At 42.3% G+C, this 25,432-nt stretch overlaps 2 non-coding genes across 2 annotated transcripts; both read left to right on the forward strand.

The window, feature by feature from the left end:
• Positions 1–4,022: 4,022 nt before the first annotated feature.
• trnak-cuu (transfer RNA lysine (anticodon CUU)) lies at positions 4,023–4,095 on the forward strand. The gene has a single exon. It is a non-coding gene; the product is annotated as a tRNA-Lys (tRNA).
• Positions 4,096–4,263: 168 nt separating this feature from the next.
• trnal-caa (transfer RNA leucine (anticodon CAA)) lies at positions 4,264–4,375 on the forward strand. The gene is made up of 2 exons: positions 4,264–4,301; positions 4,329–4,375. It is a non-coding gene; the product is annotated as a tRNA-Leu (tRNA).
• Positions 4,376–25,432: the final 21,057 nt, after the last annotated feature.

A 25,432-nucleotide genomic window follows, 5' to 3' on the forward strand; every position in this document is an offset into this window, starting at 1 on the left:
GGCTATTAGGTAAACGTGGTACAGGTTAATAGCCCCCAGGACGTTGGCCACCTGCACTACATCTGGACACAATAGTTTGTATGTCAGTTAATGGTTAGTAGTTAATGGCTTATTCACATTCACATTCTCCTATTGTCAAAGAAACTACACTTAAGCACTCAGAGGAATTTTGATATGGTCTACATTATGTAAACCAGGTACAGGCCCATCCTGGTTAATAGCCCCCAGGATGTTGGCCACCTGCACTACATCTGGACACAAAAGTTTGTATGTCAGTTATTGGCTTATTCACATTCTCCTATTGTCAAAGAAATTACACCTGTAAGCACTCAGAGGAATTTTGATATGGTCTAAGTGTAGCTTACACTTAAGCTCTGAATAAAGCAACTGTGTATTGTTTAGTTAAACCAAGCTCTTTATTAAAAAAGACAAAAGTACAAAGTACAAAAGTAAACCGAAAAATCACTTTGGTGGTTGAGCTGCATTCCGGCCCGCGAATGCCTGTACAAGCGGGCCCAGCACTCCCAGAAAGCCTTGGTTGAAGTCAGCAGCAGCAGCAGCAGCCGCAGCCTCTTCCTGCCTTTCTTGCTGCCTTGCTTCCCGTTCTTGCCTCCTTGCTTCTTTTGTGTCCTCAGAAGCAACTGGAAGTGGCGTTCACACTGTGTCAGCATCCTCTCCTGGTTCCTCTCTTCAGCTCCCATCATGTCACGCAGGACATTGCTGTTTTCCTGAAACAGGCTCCTTTTTCTCTTGCCTAAACAAAATGAAGGAAAATATAAATGAGAGGTAGTTGACCAAAGTGGCGAAAATATAGTACAGAAAGACTTTTAAATAGAAGCTGCATGGTGTGCCATTTCTTTATTCTTACCAGAACGTGGAGTGGTAGCAGGAGTTGCCTCAGATGCGACAGGCGTCGACGCCAGTGTTGGTGCCGGTGGAATAGCAGCTGTTGCCTCAGCTGCAGATTGCGATTCAAATGTCGGTTCTGAAGCCTGCGGGATTGGAGGATCTTCGCTGACCCCAGCAACCGAACACTCATCGGTTGCACAAACCAAGTCTTGAGGGAAAAAAAATAAAAAGTGTGAACATACGAAAGCATACACGTAACCGCATAGGTGAGACACTGTGCTAGCCTTCCAAAACAGCGTTGTTTGCTAGTTCACTCAGAACAACTTACATGAGACACCTGTGTAACTTAGACAAGTTAAATACTGAACATGTATTTGTTAAGATATAAGCGTTGCACCAAGGGGATAAGAACAACACTTACCATTTTCCATCGCCTCCAACAAAGATGTCGCCGTATCCACACCACTCTCCTTCCCCCGGTTCGCCGGGCGGTGCCCGTAAATGCCGTCCATTTGGTCGAACCACTTCCATGTCTTTTGGTTTGACCCACTCCGGCTGTTGTGGTCCTTTATCTTGCCGGTAATCGCTCTTCAGCTTCTTCAGTTTGTCTCGGCACTGCTGAGAATTCCGGTGATAGCCATGGCTAGCCATCAGCTTGGCTATATCCTGGAACACCTCATTTCTTGTTGCTCCGTCCAGTTCCTTCTGTATGCGGTCCTCGGCCACCACACACAGAAAGGTCTGCACCTCGCTCATGGTCCATGGGTTGGCTTTCCTTTTCTGGTCTTCCATCTTCGCAATTCTGTTTATTCTCTGTTGCTCTCGCAGGTGTGTTTTCATACGGCGGGTGATTATTTAAAGCTCCCCGAGCTTTGTTGCGTGTATGACGTAATTTCACCTGACCAATCAGTGGACAGCACTGATCACGTGACGTTTTAGTACCGACTAGACCCACCTCTGAAGAAGGTACTAGCCGCTACTAAAAATCGTAACGGGTCCCACCTTCAACCCGCAATGGAAAAGCTCCCAATCAGGGTAGAGTTGTACCGTGTAGAGCCTTACCAGTACGAAAATGTTCGGTGGAAAAGGGGTAGGGCTGGGCGATATGGAAAAATTTTTTATCACGATATGTTTTTCCATATTGATCGATCTCGATTCTTATCACGATATGTAGTTTTTGCAGATGCTGCCAGTGTGAGGGACATCCTGAAGCTTAAGAAACAAGAGATTCACTGAAACTTTATAATAAAGTTTAATAACATAAAAAAATGCCTTCCAATAATGAGCACAAAATGCTTTCGCTCATACAGAATTAAAAAAAAACAATTATTAAATAATAATAATCTCAAATATTTGTTGAGGCAGTACAAAACCAAACTCTGGGAAGTATGCTTTCTGTAAGCATTTGCTGTGTAGAGCCCACTCCTCGTCAATGAAATGAATCGTGAGACTCATATATGGCTCCGATGTACGGCTAGACCATAGATCGGTGGTGGTGGCAAAGTATTTAATATCATTCAGATGAATTTCCACCTTACGACGGCATTCATCATAAACCTGTGGCATCGCCGTCCGAGAAAAGTATTTTCTACCAGGGAGCACGTACCTGGGGTCTAACACTTTGATCAGTTTCCAGAAGCCTTCTTTTTCCACTGTGTTCAGGGGCATCATATCTTTAGCGAGGCAATAAGTGATAGCGCTCGTTATAGTTTTGCTCTGCTTTGACTGTTTTTCATACGGGGCAATGGCTGCAAAGCACGACTAGATGGATTGTTGTTTATTGATGCTACCGGGCGACGTGTGTGTGTAGCTTAGCTGTGTGTGTGGTTGTGCCTGCTTGAGCCCGCAGTGTCACACTCTCTGTGTAGTTAGTGGGGTGGTGCCGTTTCAGGTGATTGAAAAGGTTAGTCGTATTCCCCGTCCTGAATGGTACTACCCACCGGCATATTTTGCAGACCGGCTTCGCCTGTTCCTGGTCGCTTTTGCCATAACCAAACCATGTCCACACAGCTGACGTGGTGTGACCTTTTTTATCAACAATGTCTTTGAGTAAGGTGTCGCTTTCACGTTCGCCAATAGTTTCACGGTCCTCAACTTAATTTTCGCTCATTTTTTACTTCTTTCCCTTTCTCCCTCTGTCTTAGTCTCACTCTGTTTGCAATGGTAGCCACGCTGCTCGCTCGTGGGCGTGTCCTACCGGCATACAGCAGCCGGCAAACTGATACTGGTGTTGTTGCGCGGCGCCCAGGCCTACTTTTTAAAATGTCATATCGAATAATATGTCCCAAGCATATTATCGAAATTGATCAAAATTTTATCGCGATCCCGAACCGAGATCAAATTATCGCCCAGCCCTAAAAAAGGGCATAAGGTGCCAGACTCAAGGCTTCATTCCTTCTTTAGCACAGGGACTTCTGGTCTCCCAAAGGAGACGAGGGTTCAAATCCCACTCCTGACATTAATTCCATGCTTAAATCTTACTTGCATATTAGAAGACCATGAAGAAAGCCATGTCAGGCCATGGTGAAAAAGGGCATTTATCTCTGAAGACGGGCCTTCAGTTCCTCCCATTAACATACACAATTCTGATGTGCGATGAGGCAGTTCTCCTGCAACATTAAGCTCTTTTCCACTAGTACTTACTCACAACCACCTCAATGTGGGTGGGGTCGTTATAGCAAGGAGGTCCAAAAGTCCTGTGATGTCAGTTTTATGTGACACAAACATGACACAACAATTTAGGACATCGAGGTAATGGTATACCTGCTGCTTGGTCTATGTCTTTGCGTCTAGCAATCCACCTCGTTGACGATCACAGAATACATAAAATCCAACTGTTGCTGTTGCCGGTTCTTGTTAAGGAGTGGCTTTCATGACTCATCCAGTGACATCACTCCCTGGCCAATCAGTGGCCTGCAGTCTCTAGATGTCACATTTTCGGCTCGACTCAACTCGACCCCGACCGAGTAGGTGCTAAAAATGTACCACCTGGTGCCAGGAGGTATTACCTCATGGAAAACCCTAACAGCTGAGGGGGATCCAGTCGAGTGGAGTAGGTAGAGGTTGAAAAGGGAGGAATGTGTTCCGATGTCATTCTAAATTTCAGAAAGTTTACTTAGGCTTGTTTTATCTCTTCTTTTTTATTGGAAGGCATGTTTTATAACATGTGAATAGCCTGGCTAGCTCAGTCGGTAGAGCATGAGACTCTTAATCTCAGGGTTGTGGGTTCGAGCCCCATGTTGGGCGTAACAGTTTTAATAATCAACAGATGTTTGATCCAGCACTTAAAGTCAAACTTCAGCTCTGTTACCACCGTCACAGCGTCCTCAGTGGTGCCTCTTTGAATGATCACAAACCTCCTTTTGCATTTTGGTTCACGTTTGTCGTATTTTACACAGTCAGGGAAGTAATGGTGTCAGGATGGCCGAGCAGTCTAAGGCGCCAGACTCAAGGCTTCATTCCTTCCTTAGCACAGGGACTTCTGGTCTCCATTAAGGAGACGTGGGTTCAAATCCCACTCCTGACATTAATTTCATGCTTAAATCTTACTTGCATATGTTGTGGAGAAAAGGAGTCGAATACGCGTCGGTCAGCCTTCCATTGGGGAATTTATTGAACAAGCCGTCACAGCAAATATGCGTACAGAATGTTCACTGATCTCCAAAGAACTCATTTTGCGACACCCTTTTATACTGCCTTGGATCATTACAAGCGTACGTGGCCCTCTCTGGAGGCGCCTAGCTTTCGCCGTAATCATAAACAAGCTCATTCTAACTATCAACAATATTCATATGAACCAGTCAACAAGGCAAACGATGTAATTAGGCCATGTCATGAGGACTGTCATGACATTCCTCTCCCACATAGTCCCCCCTGAAATCACTTATCAGTGATTTAATAAAGAAATAATCTAAAATGAAAGAAAATCATCCCACATAGTTAATTAAGAATTAATTAATAATCAACACTAAATTATTCTAATAATTCTACACTCTCAATCAACGGGAACATTTTGAATAAATGAAAAGGAATATATATATGTACCCGAATCACATTACATGATTAAATGAATTCGACAATAACACAAATTTCAACATCGCCATCACACTTGTCCACTGTTCGCAGTGCATAGGAGCGAAAAACCCACCGGCTGCTACTTTCGTAACTCATGTTCTTATTTTGGGAAAACTCACCTACGGCCCCACCCCACTTGGCGACCGACCACTTTACCAAAGGTCGCACTCCCGAACAGTTGACTAACACAACTGGCAATGGATATATTAGTGATTAGTTCTGATTGATAATACACATAGAATGAATACACCACCATCAAATTAATTAATCACTGTTTTGTACCAAGTACAATACATAAAATGATGGATTATCACACAACAATAGTAATAAAATGCAATGTAATGCGGCTTTTCCAGTCCCGTCCCATCTCCCGTACTCTGGTGTCGTCTGCTCCTGGCCGAACATCCGTCCGGCTGGGTCTGGAACTGCTAAGCTAACTCTGGGAGGAGAGGTCGCCAGTACGTCACTCCCAATCAAAGAGATCTTCAGCATCTCTTCTCCCTGTCAGGCTATACTTGGTTCCACACTCGAGGAAAGAATCTTGTGAACCGTCCGTTGGTAACCTTCACTCGTTGGCCAGCTCTTCCATGCGTTGGTCCTCAGACCTGGTCTGGCATGGTCATCTGCCTCCAGATTCCTTCCACTGTTTGTTTGAACATCACTTGCAGCAAACACCTTCTCAGAATGGGTATAATGCAACACACCAATAGGGAGACCATTATCACTATCAACAATATAGCTATTCCCGCTTTAACTGTCATCGCTCCCCCTTCTCCCAAAATCCCAAGCAGACCAGTCCACCGCCATCCACCCCCACCAGCATTACTCTCCAGCTCCTCTTTCCGTTCTCTGATCTTCTTCATGGCCGTTGTAAACGTCCCATGTTCCCGGGTACAAATGTACAACATTTTCCCCAACCATCTGGCAAACACCACTTTTCCCTCTAATATTCATTCTAAAACTTGTCTGTTCTACCAAGCCATCATACTCGTCTCATGTAGTTGTTCTCCAAAGGCTACAAGCCCTTCACTCTTGTAGTTACGAATTCTCTGTTGGTTGTAGTATATGTAATTAATCCACTCCCCATTTTGTTAATTGTGATCCACGACAAAATAGACTCAAATCCAGCCGCAATCTCACTGCGTGCTTTGAACTCGAAAGGAACCCCTCTCGGCTGCCCTATTGTATCCAAGTAAACGTGCTTATCCATGATGTAGTTACCACTAAATCTTTTAACTCTCCCTTTTTCCACATCCAAACCCCAGTAACTCGTTTACCTTGTCATACACTAACACAACCGATGTTTTCATCCTCACAAGTGCACACAGACCTATCCACCTGTTGGGTAACACATTCAACAAAACATCATCTCCACACATCCAGTAACTATCAGCTATTGGGTGTGTCTGATCCCCAAACAGGTAGAGAGTCGGAATTGTCATTTCTATATCTTCACATTTTTGATCCAAAGGAACCGGATTTTCAAACCACACAGGTGTCCTGATAAATATTGGTTTCATATTTGCGTGTGGAAACCAAGATAAAACCCATGTGACATTGCATTTAACGGTAGTGTTACCTACGTGAGTTCCACTGTCATTAGTAAATCCACCACTCGTAAAGCATTCAAACTCACCATCGTAATCTACTCTATAATCAGTCGGAGGCCTATCCTGTGATGTACTATGATTAAATTCAGCACAAGAAGACTCCAATTTGTGGCTCTCCCTTATTTTTGAAAACAATTATGTAACTTATTTGGCCCACACATCAATCTGCACTTAATCCCACACCTAGGAAACAATAACCATTTATCCTCTTCCGATGTGAACCTACCTTCTCTGCATTCCCGTTGCTGGACCACCGCACAGTCCCTGAAGGTGTGTGGCTCTGACACAACAACAGGCAATGCTCCTGGAGCGTCTGCGCATATGAGACACTCCGTCGCTGTCAGTTCTCTTGTAGTGTACCATGCCCATCTATACCACAAATCCTGTGCTGCCTTAACCCATCTTCCACAGTTACACTGTTTTCCTGACTCTACCTGTGCATGTACACTCCGTCTGTTCTTGGATTAACATGATTATTCTGTCCTGTAGTGCTAATGGTATGAAGTCCCCCTAGACTTTCACGAGAAATCTTTCTATCCTTACAACCATTGTGAACAACTTCTTCTGACCCGAGGACAACATGATCTTACCAGATTGCCCCTTCGTTGTGGCGTCCGGAGGCGGTGATTTGGTCGTCTCCTCCTCCGGACCCATGATCCACACTTCCTCGCACTTCCTCTCACTCACTCATACTTCCTCACACTTCCTCCATCCTTTCTTACACTTCCTTTATTCCCACGTACTTATCTTCTTCACGCTTAACCGATCCTCTTTAGCTCTAGTGTGTATTGCTGGCAAAGTTCGTGGCGCGGCATGGTCTGAGTGGGTGTGTATTGTTGCATTATACTCATCTGACCCAGGCTGGCTACTTCCCTGCGGGGTGGCTTCATCCCGGGACCCTTCCAGCCTCTCCTGTTTGCGGGATCCCGTCCAACATTTCCAGGCTTCGTTCTCCTGAGCCCATGCTGTCGGCCAACCCCCACACCTGGATGCTCATAAGTGTCAGAAATCTTAACCGCTTCCTTTTGTTCATCCTTTCCCTCGGACTCAACTCCGTCTGTGTCTTTAGCCCGAACCTTAGTGCAGTGATTCAAATGGTTCAAATGGTACCATGTGTTCCTACCTTCCATTTGAACTGCTGTTGGCGTTGCTCGCACCATTGTGTACGGTTCTTTTCATCTTGGCTCAAGCCACTTCCTCCGGAACACTCTGATGTGCACCTGGTCGCCTGGCACCACTGGTCTCTCAACCAGCTGTTCGAGACTCAAGTCTCTGGTCTCCTCCTGTAGATAGATTGTTCTGTGGATTGCAGTTAATTGCTTCATGTAAGCTGTCCACTCTGTCTACACCTGAGGTGCCGGCATGGGTCGACCCGTTAGCATTTTATGCGGTGTTAGTGCGTGACTCTATGAGTCTGCATACGATAGCTCATTAGTGCAAGCGGCAAAGCATCTAGTTTAGTTTAGTTGAAGCACAGATTCAATTCAATTTCACTTTCCAGGTTCCATTGACCCTCTTACCCATCCCTTGACTCTGTGGATGATAAACGGCCCCACAGCGCTCCTTGATTCGCAGCTGCTGCAGAATGCCTCTTGCACTTTTCTAAACAAACACTTAACCATTATTTGAGCTCTGATGGAATGACAACCAGATGAATCAATTCTCTTACCCAAAAATTTTACAACTATCTACCCAATATGTATGACCAATATCCATGTTGTGGCGTGACATCTGGCTCCAGTCACACCATTGGTGCCAAAACCGCAAGCTGGCACTTTGATGCTACTTTCGCTGCTTCATCAGCCGCGTTATTACCTTACCGACCATTTCGTTACCTTTACGATTATCTGACACTTTATCACTGCCAGCTTTGCGAGGAGCATCATGGCTGCAATCAGCTCCTTCATTTGGACCTCCTATCGCACTGGACTTCCGTCTGACCTCCTGAACCCTCTCTGCTTCCAAACTGCTTCAAACAAATAGCAAATATCATGAGCATATGCAGAATCTGTGTACACATTCGTAACCTTACCTTTCACCAGTAGACATGCTTCCGTTAATGCCTTCAGTTCAGCCAAGTGCCAAACATGGCTGTTCACCCTTCTCAGCTTTCACCGTCCCAAAGTTCTCCACCTTCCTGTTTCACGACTGTAAAACCTGCATGATTACCCAAATGATCTCCAAACATGATCCATCCACAACATAACTGACGTCAGCCTGCACAAGTGAAGTTGCTTCTAAGTCAGGTCTCAGTTTAATGTATCTCACAGCTTCTGCCACACGCTCATGCGGTTCTCCTTCAAACTCACGTGGAATGACATCTGCAGGATCCGATGTAGTACACTTCTGTATTCTCACATCTGGATGTGTCAAAAGATGCACAACCTGCAAACATCCTGTCCGAGTCACAACATACCTACTCTGATTTATTAGTTCTTAAATCTTATGGTGTCTATTGGAGACATATAAGAAAAATGGCTTCTCATCGTCTAGTGTTGCCCGTTTTGGTTGACTTTTGCTAATTTTGTTTCAAACTTTCAAAGGCTAACTAAGCCTCATTTGTCCTCTCCAGTTGTGCTTTCAACCTTTGATCTTTGGATTTTTCATGATTCCTTTCAGAGGAAGCACATTTTATTGCATAATCCTCCCAAAAAAAGATCATAATTGTTTAATTCTTAATTTTATTTATTTATTCATTTATTTGTTTTGGACATGGCGCTTACTTACCCCTCCACGTGGGATGGAGATATATCAGTAGTTCCCTATGGGATAGATAGATACTCTAATTTAGGCTAACAATGCTAAAATTAGAAACTTGTTTTGTTTAAATTTTAGAAATTTGTAATAGTGGCCCTTTTAATTTAAATTTAGAAACTTTGTTTTGTTTTGTAATAGTGACATATTTACATTTAGATTTTAGAAATTTTGTAATAGTGACACATTTAAATTAAAAAAACTTTGTTTTGTTTTGTAATAATGATAGTGACACACATGAGGGCGGTTTTTAAACCCTTGAGTACGTCTGGTGTAAGTGTACTTCTTACCTCTATATGTCAATGCAAACAAATACTGGGATTCCTCTGCCAGAGGAACGCCATGGACCTGCCGGGCCACTTGCTCCGCCCCGCAGGGACTGGCCACGGTCCTGCCGAACACTCGGGTTTCTCGGTGCTCTCGGACAGCTGTAAACAAAGTGTCCCCTCTCGCCACAGGCCCAACATGCTCCCGAGGACCTTCGTCCTCCAGGTGCACCTCTTCTTGACCTTTGACAGGGTCGACGATGGACTTGCCCCTGTAATGGCTGTTCAGCGGCCCCCGCTGTCATGGCCTCATTTTGTACTTCTTGCTTCACTTGCAGTTCTTCTAACTGCAACCGTGCAAGTTCCCTTTGCATATCCTCCTCCTGCTCCTTCCGTTTCAGTTCTTTTCTGTATTTGTTTACTGCATGCACCACGTGGTCTCGGAATTGCCCGTGTGACATTGAATTCAACCCCACCACATCCTCCAGCCTCCCCTGAGCTGTGGCAGGCAGAGCCTCTTTGATGGAAACTCTGAACAATGTCACCCAAGCAGGGCTCTTTTCAATCTCTTCCTCAGACTCTTGTGTCCATTTCTTCAATTGTTGTGCAATGTACACAACTGGACTCTCCGTTTCTGACAGTGGCTCCCCCTTTAATGCTACGAGGTCGACTCCTACAGGAAACTCAGCTCGTAACGCTCTCCAGAGTGCAGCTCGATATGCATTAAAATCAGTTCCATCAGCTCGGTGGCTTAACATCCAGTCATTCTCACTGTGTCTCAAAATGCCCTCCATGGTAGAAGTTCCAAAACACAGTGCCCACACTGCCTTAAAGGTGGGGTAGGGGATCTTTTTCTGGAGCATTTTTTTACATATTGCTTGAAATACTCTTCACACCCCCATTGCAACCAATTAATTAAAAGTTTTGACACAAATATGAAAAGTTTTAGTGGCCTCTAGAACGTGCAATCTAGGAAAAACAGTATCCAATCATTGTGAACGGACCGTTCACAATGATTGGATACTGATGCCGTCTATCAAACTGCAATCTGCTCCTCCCTCCCCCTCCCCCTCCTTCCCCCTCCTTCCCCCCTGTGCGCGTACCCTGCTCCGTGAACGAAGCTTGGCAGGAAGCTAAACTAGAGGCAGCTTGGCTAGCACCTAGCATTATTAAACGTATAGTTAGCATAAACTAAATACTAAATACTAAATACGGCAACGATCGATGCTTGCTGTCAGAACAGCGCTCGTGCACCTTCGTGCTCGTGCGCGTTCATGTACTCTAGAGGCGTGCCTTTGGGGGGAAAGTGAAGAAAAGGGTTGGGACTTTTTACCGGTGTATTTTCAAAATGCAGCTTCGCTGGACTCAAAATCCAGGATCTCCTACCCTACCTTTAATGTGTCCCACAGAACAGTCTCTTGTTCAAAAGCTCTTATCCATTTGCTTGCACCTATGTGAACATCCGGCAATCGAGCAACCAGCCCCGCAAGGTCGAGCATCTGCCACGGCACATACTGTCCCTGCGTCATTTCTATCAAACTCGCTGCTGACGCTGTTGGACTCTTATGTTCTTCAGAAGATGCCTTTTGAACTGGAGGTGCCAGTTCTGGTGATTTTTGATATTGTGGGAGCTGTCCCCTTGCCTGATCTGAATTACAGACGGCGTCTGGCTCAGGAGCTCCATGACTGCTTGATGTAGCTATTTGTGGTTCTGGACGTTCATGAGATATTTTGTGATTTTTTATTTCAGAATTTCCTTGTATGTTTACTGCTCCTGGCAGTGTTGGATATAGCTCTGCATTTTCAAAGAAATGTAAAACTTTTAATTCAAGCTCTGTCTTTTCCTGTCTCTTTTTGCTTTTGTCCTTTGGTTTGTAAGCTTTAATCCTTTTTTCCATAATCTTACAGGTAGTTACGCTGAAAGTGCCACCTTTTGGCCAGGGTGAGAAATTATTTTTTGTTCGTTTTTCCCATTTTTTAGATATCTTTTTAATATCTTTGGAATGTTCAGGATGCTTGGCGCTGATGGTTATTGTTGGTGTTACATCCATTGTTTCACCTAGTTAGTTCCTTTCTTTTGACTTTCTATTTACTTATTTATTATTATTTTTTCCCTAATTTTATTTTATTATTATTATTATTATCCCCCTTTTTTTTGGAAACTCTTGAAAGTCAATTTAAATTAAACTAACTCTAATCAATGCTAATTTAATGCTCGGCTAAATTTAGCTTAGATGCTGCTAATTATTGGATTGGATATTGTCAATGCTAATGTTAAGGTTAGCCTATGTTAGCTTTGAAAGCTTATGTTCTAGGTTGGTTTCAAAATTAAACCAATGTTAATTCAATGTTAGGCTAATTTAGCTTGTTGCTATTTTGATTTCTAGTTTGGAGTTAGGTTACTATTATTGCTAATGTTAATGTTTGCTAACCAATGTCAATTGATGTTAGCTTCCTAGCAGTTGCTAATTAATGCTAACTTATTGCTAATTAAGAATTAAACCAACATTTGCCTTATTGCTATTGCTAATCAATGCTAATTGTATTTCTGATCAATGCTAATTATTGCTAACGAAATGCTAACAAATGCTAACCAATGCTAACTATTGCTAATCAATGCTACTTATTGCTAATCAATACTAGCTTCCTTGTTAACCAATGCTAATTATGCTACTCAATGCTAATTATTGCTAATCACCGCTAATCAATGCTAGTTATTGCTAATCAATACTAACTTTCTTGTTAACCAATGCTAATCAATGCTAATTATGCTACTCAATGCTAATTATGCTAGTTATTGCTAATCAATCCTAATTATTGCTAATCAATACTAGCTGTATTACTAATGCTACCCAATGTTAATTTATTGCTAATCGAAAGCTAAGTTAATGCTTACTCTGTTTGAAGTGACTCAGGCTAAAGGCGTTGCCCCAACTTTTGCTCACATCCGGATGCTTCCGATCCAATCCATACACAATGGCCCTCATTTATCAAACTTGCGTAAGACGAAAAACATGCGTAGGTCATGTGTACGTTCTTTTCTGTGCAACGGTTGGCATTTATCAAATCCATCGTGAGCGCAGGAAAGATGAAATCGCCACGACAGGTCTGAGGCCGTGTATGCACTTTTCCATTTTGACTTGCGGTGACTGCAATGGCATACATAAACAGCAGCGTCACTAGTGCGTGCCTCATGAGTCGCAACAAATCCCTAGGTTAAAATTACAGACTTATCACTTCAAAGAAGGCCCATGTTTTATTTGACTTCAACATAAATATAAACATAAACGCAAATTAAATAAATAAAAAAATTAAACAAGTACAACTCCGTAATTGGAAGAGTGATGGCTCATTATTCAACCGCGCACCCTCACACCGAACAGGAGAGGCGCTTTAACACTGCGCATACGCGCACGTGTGCCACTGTGGAGAGGTGTATAGGGCTCCTAAAGGGCAGGTGGATCTGTGGATCTGTCTCTCGGCTGCGGGGGGAACCCTTCTATATACGTTCTCCATAACATTGCCCAAAAAAAGGGAGTGCCATTTCCAGATGTACATCCAGAGGACCCCGTACCCAGAGATCCCTACAACCAGCCTGCACAGCCAAGAGCGCTCAGGAGGAGAGAGGAACTTATTCAGCGATTCTGACTTTTGGTAAGCATTCTGTTATTCAAGGAAAAAAGAAAGGAGAACAACGATTTCTTTCAGCATTTATTCTGTGACTTCAGTGTTTCATTTATGTCTTTCAATGTACTGTCGATAGATTGCATGGTGTGTGTTAAAGCCATCATCCACTTCACGATCTCTGTTTGTCTTTCTAGGACCTCTGTGGTCAACACGGCTGGCTGGTGTGACGCTGCAGACCGGGGGTCAGAGGCAGAGGCTTCGGATGTTGACGGGGCCGCGTATTCGTCGCGCGGGTCAGGTTGCCCGGATGCCACTTCGGATTCATCTGTGAATGAAAAATATTAGATTGATTAGGAACCTCAATTTGTGTTGAAAATTAAAGCAACTGTTTTATTTAAACGTCTTGGGTGTGCAGTCATTCTTACCATTCTCGAGCTCTAGCATGGGCGCATCAGTGTCAAGTCCCCCTGGCATGCCCGATGAGGACGTAGCTCCGATCAGGCCAGCCACCCTCTCCTCCAAGGCACTCAAATCCAAACCTGGATCGGAGCTCCCCCCCCCCCCCCTGTTTGTGACATGCTGCGTCGGAGAGCTGCAACGTTCTTTTTTGTGGCCAATTTCATATCGGACCACTTCTTCCTAATCTTATTGGAGAAAAAGTAAAAACATCGTTCAATTTTAGATTTCATTTAATCTGGAGTTTATCACATTTTATTGACCATCACAGTAGGGGAAAATACATACCTCGTCCGGTCTGCGATTTACATCGCCAACGCTGTTGACAGCCGCGGCGATCTCCTTCCAAGTGCGCGTTTTTTGGGTGCTCTTTATGCCAGCTTTCATACTTCCAAACAGCACCAGGCGGTGTTTCTCCACCTGGGCTGTGAGAGTGTCAAGTTCGGCCTCGTTGTAGTTGCGTTTCTTTGCCGCCTTTCGTCTATCCATGTCGCAAATTCTAGAGGTGCGGCCTCTCAGCCCCCTTTTGTAGAAGGCGTGATTAGGATAATTACGATGGATTTCGGCCGCCGGATTTATCAACAGCCGCTCGGTCTTACGATGGGATTGGTGTGGTACGCATGTTCTGTGAATCTCACTTGAGCCTCTGCGTACGACGAGTTCTCCGCTCATATCTACGATGCTTTCTACGATGGCTTGATAAATGAGGGCCACTGTCTCTCCACCAATCCAGATGATACAATGCACGTCACAGCTACGTCAATTCTGACCAATGACATGAAAATTTTTTGACCAATGAAATCTGAACACACCTCTAAACCTACCTCCAATGAAACACGTCGGGGACACGTAACTTCTAACCAATAAAATATGAACACACCTCTAAACCTGGCTCCCAGGCTCTTATTAACTCCTCCCAATCTGTAATCTTATGAACAAGACATAACAATTGAACCACACCCTAACTCAAAATGGCGTTTGTCACACTTTTGTACAATTTAAGAAAGAGAAAGAATTCAAGTTGTCCAGCCGTGGACAAGGAAAAATACAAACCACACAATACAGAAATAACAATTGCACTATTCTTCAACTCAAAATGGCGTTTGTTAAGAAAGAGAAAGAAATACAATTTAACACGCTGTGGACAGGGAGAAATACAGACCAGAAGATACAGCAACGATGCATAAGCGAAAAACTGTCTTTATCAGGAATGTCAAAAATCACGTCGAATGGCGTGACCAACACTGGCTTAGGGACAGAGACTCTCCCCTAACATTGCGAAACCCTCATTTACTCGACTGATAACAACTCTGCAATTAGCACATTACCTAAAGAAAACTAATAATTATTACAGTTCAACCATAAAGTGCCCTGGAAGACAAAAAGGAAAGAAAATGTGATTACACACGAACATTGTGGAACAGCATGTCAAGGACAAGCGGCGCGCCTCCGCACAAGCAGCGTGCACGCGCAGCACCTCGCTATCCTCCCTGACAACTTTAGAAACCCAAACACCTTCAACAAGCCTGTTGAAAATAGAACTTTAGAAACCTTAACACAAATCACAGCAGTATTCAATAATTCAATAATAATAAGATGCACTCAACCAAAATTCACAATATTAAAGAAATCAACACACAGCGTTTAAAAATCACAGCTCATCACTATAACAACACCTTATTTCAACACAATATTAAAGAAATCAGCACACAGCGTTTAAAAATCACAGCTCATCACTGTAACAGCACCTTATTTCAACAAACTATCAATGCGGCAACTATAACAATGAAGCAAATTATACCAATGAAGCAAATCTGAGTGTCTCTGCACTCGCTTAATCTTTTATTTAGCCTAAGATTATATGTAAGACGTTGTGTTAACTCTATGTGTTAACTCAAAATTACTAAAAATACTCAAAAGTCAAGGGATGAGATGAGTTGGAATCTTCTTCTTTTTTTTTTTTAGATTCACACTAAGCAGCAGGATTTCACACACATCGACAGACAAAGACAAAGACCGGTCACACACACACCAAGTCAGTCGATCAAAGTTTTGTGTCAGTCACCGTTCAAATCCTTACAGTTTTAAATTAACAATTTCTTTCATTTAGACTTTTATTTTTTCAGGAGATATTGGTGTAGGCAATATATGAAATACAAAATGTGTTTTCTCTACAAGCCTTGTGATATGGTCTCTAAGGACCAAAGCAACAGACGCTGACGTGTACTTTATCAGCTTCCCTATGACCTCTTATAATAATCTCCTATGGCCAATTCATGAACAAATTTGAATTTTCTTCTCAAAATGTCTTCATACTGAGGTCTCTGATAACTCCAAAGAGTTCTAAGCAGATATAAAATGATATAAACATATATTTGAAATGTGCCCCTATAGAACTGGATTTTTCATTTCAGAGTTTTCTTGAAAGTCTTATCAATCCAACCGTCAAACTTTTATGTTCGCAAGTCAATCAATTATCAGTATTCGTCTACTCCTTGACTAGTGAAAATGATTTCCACATATATTTAATGACTATAATGTGCCCCGTACTTCCGCCAGTATTCCCCCCCCCCAATGCATTGAAGGATGGCTGGTGGCCGCAAGAAACACCATTAACAGTTGCTCAACAACCTGCTCGCTTCTTTAAAGCTTATTCATTAATCCAGTTTGAATTCATCCGATTCATTACCTGCCAGAGCGTTAGCGACTAGCCCTTCCAAATTGCCACAAAAATACAACAACACATTAGCCAGACCAACTGCTCACAGCTGTCTGCTTTACAAAACACGTCTCACATAAGCTGCTGTTTACCCAATTTTTATCTCAATTCAAACATTCGGCTCCTCTTGGCCCAAAATTTCCAAAACAATTTCAACAGCCCCCCTGCGAAGAAGTAAACAATGAAATGCTTACCGAATGTATTCGTCCTTCTCCTGTGTTCTTTTAATTTGTGAAACTGCCGGAAAAAGCCGTCAGCTGTGCTCCACCAACAGGAATCCGCTGTATAATGGTAGGAAAAAAATCCCACCTGCCGGCTCTCACAGCTGATGTCGGTTGTCGGGGCACAGAGGACACGCTCCGCCGGGATCCAGATGCAAAATCTCACGAATTCGGGGTCACCATTATGTTGTGGAGAAAAGGAGACGAATACACGTCGGTCAGCTTTCCATTGGGGAATTTATTGAACAAGCCGTCACAGCAAATATGCGTACAGAATGTTCACCGATCTCCAAAGAACTCATTTTGCGACACCCTTTTATACTGCCTTGGATCATAACAAGCGTACGTGGCCCTCTCTGGAGGCGCCTAGCTTTCGCGTAATCATAAACAAGTTCATTCTAACTATCAACAATATTCATATGAACCAGTCAACAAGGCACACGATGTAATTAGGCAATGTCATGACATTCCTCTCCCACACATATTAGAAGACCATGAAGAAAGCCATGTCAGGCCATGGTGAAAAAGGGCATTTATCTCTGAAGACGGGCCTTCAGTTCCTCCATTAACATACACAATTCTGATGTGCGATGAGGCAGTTCTCCTGCAACATTAAGCTCTTTTCCTCTAGTACTTACTCACAACCACCTCAATGTGGGTGGGGTCGTTATAGCAAGGAGGTCCAAAAGTCCTGTGATATCAGTTTTATGTGACACAAACATGACACAACAATTTAGGACATTGAGGCAAAGGTTTACCTGCTGCTTGGTCAATGTCTTTGCGTCTAGCAATCCACCTTGTTGACGATCACAGAATACATAAAATCCAACTGTTGCTGTTGCCGGTTCTTGTTAAGGAGTGGCTTTCATGACTCATTCAGTGACATCACTCCCTGGCCAATCAGTTGCCTGCAGTCTGTAGATATCACATTTTCGGCTCGACTCAACTCGACCCCGACCCAGTAGGTGTAAGTAGCTGGAGTTCAAAGAACCACCACTTTTATTATGGGTAGTCCAACAGATAATGGTGAGAATATAGAGAGGGATGGCCACTTTATAACGCTGTTTTCACGTAGTTGTTAGCTGCTCACTGGTGTGAACTGTGAACCTGAACGAGTGTGTACAAGTATAGCAGATTTTCAGCTTCCCACATGAGAAGCCTGGACAGAAATGTTTGTTTTGATTTAAAAACCTCTTTACTCCATGACCCTTTCTCTTAGTGCAGAATTAGAACCCCAGAATGTTCTAATTTATTCGCTGAGCCCCCTGTGACATCACACAGAACCCCCCTTAATGTACAGAATACGGAACCCGTGGCACTCGGATCCTTACCAGACCGGTGCAGAGTAACACCTGTTTCAGTAGTTTGTGAAAGCCTTTAACTAACTTCAACACTGTTGATATACAGCTTGCAGACATCCATTGCATCTCTCAGTTTTGAATGAAGATGATGCCCTTCAGTGATGATGACGATGATGTGAGTACAACCAACTGCTCGATGCTGTAAATTGTCTCTTTAGGTCTTAAAATTCTTTTGGGTGGGCATTGATGACAGATAAGCCACAGAAATGTATCACTGCAGTAATGGACAACTGTCGGCCCAGTTAAAGTACATTACAATCATTTGTCTGAAATCACTAAATTCATGACATTTACCATTTATCATTATCTAAAATGTTCTATTGTCTTTCTGTTTCCAGCTGTTAGTCTGGGTCTTGAGGTCCGTCAGTCTCCCTCTGATCTCATCAGAAATCCTGGTGACAAAATGCAAATTTTCTGCAGCCACAATAAAACTGACTACAGAGTGATGCTCTGGTACCAGCAGTCACCTGGAGACACAGCAATGAAACTCATTGGATATTTGAACTACAAAACTGTCACATTGGAAGACAAATATAAAGATGGTTTCAATCTCGCTGGAGATTTGGGTGGAGACGCAGCAAAGAATGGATCTCTGCACATCCCAGATGCAGGAGTGAATTACAGTGCAGTTTACTACTGTGCAGCACCAGAAGCACAATGACAGAAATCCCCTCTGAACTCTACAAAAACCGCACACCATTTTTTTTCAGCAGGTGTTTTTTTAGAGGGGCTCCCAAAGCAGCTGCTATGTGGTTGCCTTTCAGTTTGATGCATTCGCAGCACACTTCAGTAACACTGTTTCTGTACACTTTAACTTGGTGTCTCACTTTAGCACGATTTATACATCCAGGAAGGCAATCTACAGCAGCAAGAATATGTGAAGCCACTCCCTCCTTCCACTTCATCAGTTACAGTGATGGTGTTTCTTCATCCTCTTCATTCCTCTTTAAACCTCACTCATCTCATTTGAGCCATGATTTGTGCCTTAACACAAGTATAGATGCTGAGACTTTTCTGACTGTATCAACATCTGCAAAACTCTGTGAAACAGTTTTATAAGTTTTTTTTTTCAAGGCTTTTAAACAAATCATCTGTGCTGTTAAAGGAGAAAATGTTCTGCCTTCTCATTTTTTGCTGCATGCCAGGTAATCATTTGAAAAAGTATTCCTTTATTATCATGTGGAAGTTTTTCTGCTGCATTATCCTGATCTAAAGTTCTCTTTTGCTCTTGCTCCAGCTGTTAGTCTGGGTCTTGAGGTCCGTCAGTCTTCTTCTGATGTCATCGCAAATCCTGGTGATACAGTGCAGATTTTCTGCAGCCACAATAAAAGTGACTACTGGATAATGCTCTGGTACCAGCAGTCACCTGGAAACACATCTATGAAACTCATCGGACATTTGTATTTAAAAGATAAAACAATGGAAGATCCATATAAAGAGGACTTCAACATCTATGGAGATTTGAGCGGGGATACAGTGAAGAATAGTTCTCTTACAAACAAAGCAGCCCAACAAAAGCACAGTACAGTTTACTACTGTGCTGCACCAGATGCACAATGACACAAATCCCCTCTGAACTCTACAAAAACTGCACACGACTTATCAACTTCAGTGGTTTTGACTTTTAAAAAATGAAAAAACTGCTCTGGGACACCTGCTGAAGTGGTTTTATTATAATGGGGTGTGAGGGTATAAATGCTAGATCCTTTAGACAAACAGAATTTCTAATGTAATGAAGTTTGCCAAGAAAAAAAAAGGGGAATTAAATCTTAGGTTTCATGTCATTTCCTTCATGGAAATAGTGATTAAACAGAAGTCTCCTTGTTGGTACCCTATGGCATCCAGAATCTGCAGATGAGCTGCCCCTCACCTCTGGAACGCTCCCACCAGACACACATCACATTTCTCGCACTGTTGATTGTTGAAGTTCATTTACTGTTTGTTGGCCGCTCCGTTTGGAAATGTGATGTCAAGCGTTTTTGACACGTTGCCATAAATCAAATGACTTCTTTCTTCTTGTCTTTCTTCTTCCTCTCCTCATCTTCCAGTTTGGAAGATCTCACTACACAAGGCAGCACTTTGGGTTTAAAAAAACTGTAATGAGCCTTTTTCATGTTTTCTGAAAAAGCAAAAGTTTAAGAATGCAGGTAAATGATGGATAACTGCAGCAACAATGGGAGCCATCAGTCTGGTTTACAGCCACAGGAAGCCACTCCTCTCTTGACATCACATCGGTTGGCTCATAAAATCACTCTCAGTTCAGTTAAAAGGAGAAACCCTGTCATGATTTCACTCCTGTGTTTCATTGCTGACATCAGAGTGACTGCACTCATGTCAGACTTCTACAGGATCATCATATTTCTTATTTATCATTTCCTCACAGGTAGCGATTATTTCATTGTGAATTAAGATGTCTTCTACACCAACGGTGAGTCATTCACAAACTTAACTTCACGGTGAAGAAAACTGGTGAATGTGCAGACAGTGAAACGAACAAAATAGACAAAAAGCTCAGAAGTTCTGTGACAAACCCCAAATAGTATATCTATATCTGTAGTATATCAGATAGTATATCTGCCTCTGTCTTTAAAGCACCATCAGCTCCGTCAACATGTCCAAAGACACTGACGAACTCCTGTACCGACCACACACAAACCCGCCTCCGTTTAACTTGTTTGAATATTTGTTAAGGACAGAAAAATGTTCATTCCAATATTTCAAAGTGTTACAAGTGTGCACGTCAATATCAGAACGGATCACATGGTGGAACTTCTCCATCAGCTGATTCATACTTCACACAGTCTAATCTTCCTGGTTTCACAGCTGTGTTCACTTCAGTTAAGCTTATCCCACATAACAAACGTGGCCTCCTGTTGGTTCACAGGATCAGAGAAGGTCACACCTTGCAGTGACACACCTCCCTGCATCTCTTCATATCTGTGACTACACAGTGAGATACTGTAACTGAGACCCTGAGTTTTACAGCATGACCTCTATCAGACATCGGCTCCTCAGCTTATTGGTGCTTGCTCACTGGATCAAAGGTAAAGTAGTATGTTATTAGCAGATTCATTTCAGCAGTTAGATGGTGTCTGCACCGGTGAAACCGTTAACTGGTAAAATGCTCATTCTCTGTTGTACTCACAGGTCATGTTGATGGAAGTGATGTCTACCAGACTCCCATACTGTGGGAGCAGCAGGGTGAAAATGCAACAATACACTGTAACCACACAAAGGGTGGAGGCTATTACCAGATGTACTGGTACAGACAGCTGCCTGGAGAAACTATGAAACTTATCGTGTTCACAACTACAGGTAGTTGTGAGAGTGTATTTCTGTGCTGTGAGCCAACACAGTGATGCAGGTGACTCAAAGAGCTGCACAAAAACCCAGCTGTTGGTCACATGGGAAACTGAGGAAATCACTGTCTTTATCTATCTGTAGGGGGAGCTCTTGACCTCTTTGTGCTCAAGGCAGGAGTCAAAATCAGACAATCTGTGAGTTAGATTACAAAAGCAAGCGATTGGGGAAACATTGAGTCTTGGAACACTGTAGGAAGCATTACTAACTTGAATGTGATGTGGGCTGCCATGGGTAGCCAGTGGAATTCAGTGAGTAGTGGAGTGGCATTTGCTATTTTGATGTTGACCAGGTTCTGTACCATGTGTAGGTGTTTCCCTGTGCATGCTGAGACACCTGCTGGAGTAGAACTGCAACAGTCCAGGTGAGAGATGACCATGGGCCGTACCACTAAATCAAGCACAGCCTCGTTTTTCCAGGGTTTCTCACCATGTTTGTTGGAAAATAGTTGAATTGGAGTTTTTTATCACATGTTCCACTGGACAAATGATTATCTGGCCTATGACCAACAGATCAGTTTTAGTTGAAGGTGGAGTTCCTTCATCAATGTGGTGATGTCAGAGAGACAAGCTGAGGTTTGTGCTATAATCGTGTTGTTATGGGTCAAGATTGAGTGTGACAGTTGGATATCATCTGCATAGCAGGGATACCAGAAGCCATGTAAGTGGCTAACTTGGTGCAGGGATGTGGTCTGAATTACAATGTTGCAAAAAAAATCGAATAAAATAGGTCCGAGTACGGAGCCTTGATACATGCCAAAAAATAATAATCAGAAATAATCACTTAGCCAAATTCTTTAAAGAGAGAGTTGGGGCGGTGGCAGTAAAAGGCTGGAAAAGCAAGCCAAGCAAAAAGAAACAGCTGGAGGAACAGGTTGCAGCTCATTGGGTTAACTGGTAACAGATCTGTAAAACGACAGGGAATTAAAAAAGAACATTAGAAAAGCAGCGTCTCTCAGAGGTAAAGGTGAGCAGAGGTTTGGCAGTCCGCAAAGAACACGACGGTAATAATGTTACTCAACATTGAATTGTTCCATTTTTAACATTCCACCATCTACAGTACATAACATCATCAATGATTTGGAAAATCTGGAGACGTCTCTGTGAAAGAAGCTCATTCTAAAATGGATTGACTCAAAGCAGAAAACTACTTTACGGTCAGTTGAATCAAAATTTGAAGTGAATTTTGAAAATCTTTGGCACCACGTCCTCTGAACTAATCCTATATCTGAAGAGGAATGGGACAATATTCCTCTGCCAGACTTTCACAGACTGTTGTCAAAAGAGTTTAATCAAAAAAAGGTTTCAGTCAGTGTAGTGACTATTTGTCTATGAAAATAATAATAAAAGAAAAGAAAAAACTTTTGTCTTAAAGGTTATCAAACTAAAATTAAACATAATTCAAATAGTTACTTGACGCACTGTGGGTTTCTAGTTTACGCAGTAAGAAGGTCCAAAAACGTGAAAAAGTAGTTCATCGTGGGTTTATTCCGACTTTGCAGGCAAAACAGAACATGACGAGCTTTGCAGGATCCCTTCTTGCCTCTCCTGCTCTGATTCCCGTACTTGCTTTTGCTTGCCTCACCTGTTCACCCACTGATTGACGAACCGACAACTGAAACTGCTAACTGGTAAAAAAAAAAACATGTGACCACCCAAGTGCACCCAGAGCTCCCTAAAACCAAAGGATTTATGTGAAACGCCCATTTCCCAAACAAAAAATTAATTAAATTAATTACAAACCAATTTATCCTAAACAACTCAAATTAAACAAAAATGTTAATTATCAACCAAAAACTAAGCAAATAATATAAAATAAAGCTAAATTCTATGGCTTAACTAGAAATAAAGAAATAGCTCCTACACTCCAGCCCCTAATTGTGCATTAAATCATAATTACATCTGTAACTAAAGGAGCTATTCTAACAACCTCAATGATATTTAATATAAATGCGAAGACATTAAATAATTCTTCTTTGTTCTTCATCTTTCTTGACGATGAATGTCAGGTTCAAATACCTACAAATTTATAAAGAAGTGAGAGAGACGTTATAGGACTTTTTAACTCATGAGGACAGCCGATGAGGAGACAGCCTTCACAGCTTCTTCCTGATCAACTCTAACCATCTCCTCACGCCTCCTCTATTTTATTCAGCAAGTGGGTGTGTACAACAACTCTCAACACAGAGGAAAGGGGGTATCACGTTTCAGGCCGCATTCCTAACAAGGAATTTACGACCTTAACACAAATGAACAAGGCACACTTTTCTTACAACTCTTGATCAATACAACAAACAGAGTATATTATGGGATAACTACATCACATGCATTTACAACTCAACATTTCCCTCCTTTTTATCACATATATGCTCAAATTGTCATTTCAACAACGCAACCTCTTCTTGCGAGATTTCCAGCAACAGAAGCATGTTTAGGAGCGCATACCTGCTTACACACAGAGAGAAAAGTGATTACTCATAGACATGTGGATTGGAATACAAATCAAGGAGAAGGAATGATTTCCCTTCTCGTTCTTCATCATCATCCGTCCGGTAATCAAGGAGAAGACACATTTGAGTCAGCTGCTGCTCCGAGGGTGAAATACAGTGTTATTAAGACAGAAAATACAACAACATCCATATAAGGTCAGAATTGCTGCAAAAACAGCAATAGATATCAACACAGATGAAATTGATGTTCTATTCTTCCCAAATGCATCTATCCATGAGTCCCACATGGTAGTGCTCCTTCAGTTCAAGATTCGTAGGCCCCAATGTGATGCTGCCATCCTTTGCCGTATTATTGGGAATAAATGTGCAACATTGCTCGTCAAATATCACACACAAACATCCCTGTTCAGCCAGCAACATGTCCAGAGCCATGTGATCTTCTGAAAGCCACAAGGGAAGATACATCCTATGAAAGCCAATTGTACAGCAATTGCTTGAAACCCATGTTGTCATATTACTTACATTTTTATTTATCGTACACCACCAACAGAGATGACTCAAAACCTGCTCCCACCTGATCAACCAGTTTGTATTCATATGGGACTCCTCTAGGAACCCCTATAGCGTCTATATTAGTCAGCTCTTAAACAAGCATTTGTTTAGCTCTCCAAAATTCAAGTAAGACAGTTTTCCACCTAAGAACTAGGTCTGCAGCTGAAATAGGATAAATTGAAACATGTAACAGTAAAGTAACATTTACACACACCATCACATTATTTGGAAGTCTGTCAAAAAAACTTGTTAGCACCACACCATCACCAAATGTCGCCATGGGACATTTAGAGGTTTAAATGTAACATTAATAGTTATTCTAGTTTGACACCAATTTGTGGACATTCTACCTAATTGATTCTTTCCTGCTGTTATATTTATACAGGTAAAATTTTCTTGAGTTCTCTTTTTAGAAAACAAAGTTTTCTTTTTATCTGGAAAAGCTAATGGAAAAACTGTGTCCCATTTAGTGCAACTGGTGTTGCTAAGCCTAGTTTTATTCATTACTTCTAGTAAACATTCAGGTGAAATCAGACCAGAGACAAACTTCAGGAATGGGTCTAAGATCCAAACATACCACACAATCTGTTTGTGTTTTAATTAGCTGCAATCACAGTCATTAAAAACCAGTCACTATTTTATCCCAAAAACTTCTGAACCACCCTCATCAGAGACCTCTCCCAGCACCATGCAGACACACCAGCCCCCATCCGTGCTTCCCTGAAGAGCTGGAGGCCCCCACCGGTGCAGTCAAGCTCACACAGGACAATCTGTCCTCTGTGTGTAACTTGGGGGAAAAGAGTGATCTTAGTCAAATTAACAATTAAGATAATCTCATCAGTTTTCTGTTGCATTTTTATGATTAATCTATAATGTTTAGCATAGTCAGTAGTCTTGTAAGCACTCCACCTTTACCTCTGAAACTTATAAGTGGCTGAGTTGAAAAGCTATCACAGAGATCCTACTTCGAGGTAAATAAACCAAAGGAATTGTCAAGTACATCTGAATCTTGTTTACTGTATATTCTAGATTTTCTGTTACCTGGGCTCCTAGCAGGCCCACAATTAATACACTCCACTTTAACCACATGCTTACTGAATATAGTCTTAGAATTTGGTTGTGATTGAAATCTAG

The sequence above is a fragment of the Odontesthes bonariensis genome, chromosome 17 (assembly GCF_027942865.1).
Source record: "Odontesthes bonariensis isolate fOdoBon6 chromosome 17, fOdoBon6.hap1, whole genome shotgun sequence".
Lineage (NCBI taxonomy): Eukaryota > Metazoa > Chordata > Actinopteri > Atheriniformes > Atherinopsidae > Odontesthes > Odontesthes bonariensis.